This window comes from Rattus norvegicus, chromosome 7 (assembly GCF_021556685.1).
Source record: "Rattus norvegicus strain SHRSP/BbbUtx chromosome 7, alternate assembly SHRSP_T2T, whole genome shotgun sequence".
In the NCBI taxonomy this organism is placed as follows: domain Eukaryota; kingdom Metazoa; phylum Chordata; class Mammalia; order Rodentia; family Muridae; genus Rattus; species Rattus norvegicus.
The window spans coordinates 52,163,999-52,169,998 of NC_141540.1; the positions used below are offsets into that span (position 1 = coordinate 52,163,999).

Genomic DNA, 6,000 nt, shown 5'->3' on the forward strand with positions numbered 1-6,000 from the left:
CTAAGCAAAGGATAACCATGCTACAATCAGACCCAAGCGGCTAACTAACAAGGAGGGTTGAATAAGGGAATGCACAGATCTTTGGAAAGATTTTGAAAGTGGACTTGGGGCAGGCAAGAATCAGTTAGTTGAGTTGGGGGGAGAGATGGAGTACTGGGAGAGATAACTGGAATTGAAGTGCATTTGAGGGTGCTGCAGAAAGCCAGTGCACTGTTATCTTCTAGAGTGACTTTATGAAAGACTCCTAGTAGTGGGGAATATGGAGTCCAAATCTTCTATAACCTGGCAAGGGTACCAGCAGTAGGACTAAGACACAAACCCAGCCACAAAGCATTCAACCTACAATCTACTCTGCTTCAAAGAGGTGCTGGGGAAGATAGTGGCACAGGACATGTGGGCGTGGCCACAATGACTGAATGGAGTTTAGATCCATGCCGAGAGAGGAAGACACACATCTAAGACTTCATGGATAGCCAGGAACCACAGGCTGGTACCCAAAAGACACAGGATAGAATCAGACATGACTTGGAAAAAATTTTAATAAACTGATCACTAATGATATTTTTCTATGCTCATAGATTGGTAGCCTAGCCCAGTTGTCAACAGAACGGTATCATCCAGCAACTGAAGAGAGAAGATGCACGGACCCACAGCCCAAAACTAAGCGGAGCTGGGGGAACCATGCAAAAGAGAACAGGGAGAGGATGGCAGGAGTACAGAACTCAAAGTATTAACTAAGCACAGCTCATAGGGGATCACAGAATGAAGTGACAGTCATGGACTCTGCATGGATATGAGCTAGGTCCTCTGCATAGACCTATGGTTGAGCAGCTGGCACTCTGATGGGACCCCTGGCAATGGGAGTGGGGGTGTCTCCAATGCTTTTGCCTGCTCTTGGGGTTCTTTTATTTTATTGGTTCCCTCTTCCAAATCTCCTCTCTCTCTCTCTCTCTCTCTCTCTCTCTCTCTCTCTCTCTCTCTCTCTCTCTCTCTCTCTCTGAAATGGGAATTAGTGGGTCTGGGGAAGAGGGGAAATGAGGAGGATGACTGGTAACGGTGGAGGGAGTGGAAACTGTGGTTGAGAGATGAGGTAAGAAAGACAAGTAAAATACAACATATTGTTTTTTAAAGATAATGAGCTAAGTCTGAAAAGGATTGTTTCACAACAAAGACCTTCCATGGCATGGGAAGACACTCTGCAAACCCATCCTTCAGTCAGATAAAGTAAGACAAAAGATTCACCCTTCATCCTTATTTAGAGTTCTAGAAAGTACGCTATAAAATACTTTTATTTAAGATATATAGCTATAGAGACAGAGATAATATGGATAGATATATAGGTATAGATATATAGATAGAGATAATATAGATAGAGATAATACAGATATACATCACAGAGAGAGAGAGAGACAGACAGACAGACAGATAGACAGACAGACAGAGAAAGAGAGAACCATTTGAGGAAAAACAGCTTGAGGAGAGTGACCTAGCTAATCATTACCAATCATTTTTAGCATCATAGTTTTCTATTTGTTTTCCTTTCCCTCTGTGTAACAATTTGCCACTGAGGAAAAAAAATCCTCATTAATGTAGCTTCGAAGACCAATAAAAGTTATGAATATTTTAATCAAGCTAACAAAATCTTCAAGGGTTCATTTTAACCCTTCTGTAGGGATAATTCCTGAAGAATTAAACTCTTTCTCTTCCATAATCCAAAAGAAAAATTCTGAGTGACATTAAACCATCCATAATCCTAAGAGGTGAACTTAGAGTCCCGGTAACAAATGATTGAGAGGGAAATGAACATCTTTTGATATATATTTTGATATATATATATATATATATATTTTGATATATATTTTGTACAGTGTAATCACTGTCAAGCAGCAACTTCGTCTCCCTCTGTGTATGTTCACGCCCATGTGTTTTGCTGGTCAGGTGGGTGTGCATAAAATTAAACTGTAAACTGAAGGGTGAGATGAGTTTTCCAAAACAAAGAAGTGTAACAAAGAAGTTGGGCAATAGTGTGGGGGCTGCAAAGACAATGCAAAGATCCCAGCTTAACTGTAGTTTAAATGTGAGAGAATGTAGGGATAACAAAGTGGTTTAGTTTATGTTGAAAATGAAAGTGGATGCCTCGTTTATTAGAAATACTGCTGCAGAAAAGAAAGAAAGAAATATAAGTATATATTCGATATCAATATGGTATGACATCTGGCCAATATTAATCTGTGCGGTTTCTCACTGATATTATTTTTAGAGGCATTGCAGGTGTGGCAGAGGGGTGCATGAGCCATAGCAGGTGGCAGAGGGGAGAGAGGCTACGCCTATGTTCTGTGTTCTGACCTGTGAACGCCTGAATGATTAGTAGCCTAATAGTCCCTGAAAAAGGGCTGCCTGAGATGACCCTGACAGTACCGTGCATCGATGGGATGGGGGAGTTGACAAGCTGCACCCTGGGTCAGAGCACTCCTGAGACCACTCCTAAGGTGACGCCAGACACTCAGAGACCCCAGGGACCACAACGAGGAGCAAGTAAGTGGTGGAGAAATGGAAGGGGAAGAGAAACAGAAGGATGTGGGCACAATGAAGAGAGGCAAACTGGAGATCTGAGGGTAGTAAGGAACAGCCTGAAGTGATTAGTCAATGATGCCACCTGGAACCATGGTGGGATCCTGACCTGTGCTTCCCTGGATTTGTGGCCATGCAGAAGAAGTCTGTTACTACCAAAGGGCAGGCAGATATACCTGATCTGAGGACTTGTTGATGGCTGAGGGCTGTGCAGAATTGGCCCCAGCCCTGGGGACTGTTACTGCCAAGGCACGTGTGCCTCCGCTGTACCCTTGGGGGTCTCATCTCAACAGTTGCCATCAAACCACACCTTGGGTCCCCAAGCAGAGTTGAAATAACAGGACGTAACAGAAGTGTGGAGAGCTCTGTGGATGCCTTTTCCCATCCAACACTTGAAGAATGGTATTCGCAGATGGCTCTTGAGATAGCTTTATGCAGCTGGAAGACATGGTAGCCAGACCACGAAACACAACCACAGACCAGAGTAAGCAAAATGGAAGTAGAGCAGAGTCTTTAAACTCACAAAACTCAACACCACTAACACGTTTCTTCCAACAAGGCTGCCCTTCCTAAAACTTGCAAATGGCCCAACAATTGGGGCCAACACAGGAGGGGCATTCTCATTCAAATGTCTAGACAAACTCTGGTTCAATGTGAAGAGTGCAGAGTGGCAAATCTCTGAAAGACAGAGGACTGCCTTGAGGAGTAGGTGCTGAAGAAAGTTTTGCAGCCCCTCACCAAAATGTCGCTTGTGTTGACAATTAGCTTCGTGATGACATCATGGATATGTCCGACATTTTACCTTTCTCTCACAGGCATGTGCTTTTGGCCTACCTTTGCCAAATGCTCCCGATTCCCTGTAAAATTCTCATCCTTTCAGTCTTTGCTAATCAGGCATCTGTGAAGCACCCTCCCCCACTGGGAACCTCTCTGACACCTGCTTCATGATGTAGTGAAAATATCTTCTCCACTACTTACTTCCAGACTTCGTTTAGCATAGTGAGCTTTTGTCTGCTTCACTATCATCTCTGTCAATTTATTTATTACATGGGCCTAATTATTTCTTAAATCTGAAAAAAAGAAAAAAGAAGAAAACGTGGGTAGGATAACAATTCCACTACCCAGAAGAGTGTGAGCCCATGAAGGGAATATGCTGTATAATTTGATTTACTTTATGCTATTTTGTTTGGTTCTCCATACTTTACCTAGGGCTATAATGTAGGACATACTCTTTACTACACGTAAAGGACTATGAAAATTAGTAGTTTTCTTTTATGTGTTTGTGTGTCTTACTCACTGTTCTAGTTCTGAGAAGAGGCACCATGATCAAGACAACTCTTATAAAAGAAAACATTTAACTGGGGCTTGCTTACAGTTTCAAAACACTTAGTCCATTATCAACATGGAGTGGAACTTAAAAGCAGATGGGTTTGTGGTGCAAAACACAAGATCCTGAGCCACAGACTTGTGAAGCAGAGGGAGAGGCAGAGAGACAGAGACAAAGACTAGGCCTAGCATGTTTTTTTTTAAATTACAAAGGTCACCCTCAGTGACACACTTCCTACAAGACCACACCTACTTCAACAAGGACACACTTCCTAATCCTGGTAATCCTTTTAAGAAATTCCACTCTCCGGAGCCCAAGCAATCAAATATTCTCATTCAAACCATGAGAACATGCATATGAAAACATGCTGTTATATTAAATGGCTTTGCTCTACACACACATACACACACACACACACACAGACATACACACACACACAGACATACACACACACAGACACACACAGACACACACACATTGCAATATGTGTATGTGTGTGTTTGTGAAAAAAGAAATGAGAACTGACTTGATGCACTTCAGTACAAACTGTTCCAGCATTATCTCTCTCTCTCTCTCTCTCTCTCTCTCTCTCTCTCTCTCTCTCTCTCTCTCTCCCCTACTCAAGTCCAAATTGATTTTCTATTATGTTTGAATATGGTTTCCCCTCCAATACTTACTGAAATTTAATCTCTACTATGAGATGTCAAAAGACAATGATTACATTTAAAAGATTAGAACTCTGTCCCCCAAAATACATTCATCCATTCGTATGGTTGATGGGTGGGTTAATGAATTGTATTGAGAGTGGCTCTTGAACATTAAGTAAAGTCAAGTTAGGACCAGTTCTGAATTTCTACAAAATTAAACTATAGATTAAAAAAAAAAACAATACTGGCATCAAATCCAAGTCATCCTTGGATTGCATATATAAATCATAGAAGTCAGAATTAGCAGCAAATATTTATAGTAAGAGCTAGAATAAGGATTGTCAAAAATCCCCAAAAGGGACAACATAAATAAGGCACTTTGTAACAGCTGTGCTGAGCACACACATACACTCGCAATTACATGTTGGATAAAAGGTAAAATGTTTTCCATGACCTGAGACTTTTCATGAGTCAACTGTTCCTACTTCTCAAATTGCTTTTTTTTAAATTATATAATGTTCTTCCTTAATAACCTGTTTTAATTTAACAGAAGTTCCACTTGACTTTGACTAAAGAACAGGAAGCCCTTCTTTCTGCACCCTGATTTGTACTTTGACCCACTGGCTAGACAAGCACTTAATACTTCAAACATTCTTAACCTTTGATAATTTTCTTTGCAAGTCTACACTGTGGAGCTAAAAGGAATTATCACCCACAGAGAAACTTTTAATAGCTCAGATCCCACTTTGGGTCTTTTGAAGTTTCAAGATGAATTGTATGGGCTTTGGTTCAAATCAAAGTGGTAGCCAAATTGTGCTCAATAACTTGAGTTTCTTGTCACACTGCTCATTGCTTTGTGATATGGAAACTCTTAATGTGTATTCTAGGTTTAGTGGATTCAACCTGCTTACAAGTCTTAATCTTAGATGAAATTATTAATGACTTTAAAGACATTCTTTCCTTCTACCTCCACCCCAATATACATTTTCCTTACTGTTATCGAGACAATGATTTTCCATTTGAATCTTCTGTACTGGAATAATATTGGTTACCAGAAAGAACTGATAACTAAAGAGGCAGAAACTCAGGTAAATGGTCGCCTCTTTAGCATATCTCCTTCGAACTCAAGGAACAGAAACTGAAGGAAGCCCTCACTTTGGTCTGAGAACAATGAGGATCTGAATGCCACATGGGACACAAACAGTAGCAGAGTAAAATATTAATAGTAAAAGCATGTCATTAATGTAAAATGTTACCCTTTGGAAGACTATACAAGAGAATAAAAAATGAACTAAGACTTACAGCACAGTTGTTTATAGTCTATATTAAAGAAACTCCCCACTGACTTTAGCAGTGCTCCCTAAAGTCACAGTCCAAGATTCTGTATAAGAAAAATAGAATTGAATTTCAACAATATAAATACATATGTGCTGGTTGAAAGGAAGAAGTGACCGC

At 40.5% G+C, this 6,000-nt stretch overlaps 1 non-coding gene across 1 annotated transcript; it reads left to right on the top strand.

The window, feature by feature from the left end:
* Positions 1-2,249: 2,249 nt before the first annotated feature.
* On the top strand, positions 2,250-2,380 carry LOC120094001 (small nucleolar RNA SNORA17). The gene has a single exon (XR_015626264.1). It is a non-coding gene; the product is annotated as a small nucleolar RNA SNORA17 (small nucleolar RNA).
* Positions 2,381-6,000: the final 3,620 nt, after the last annotated feature.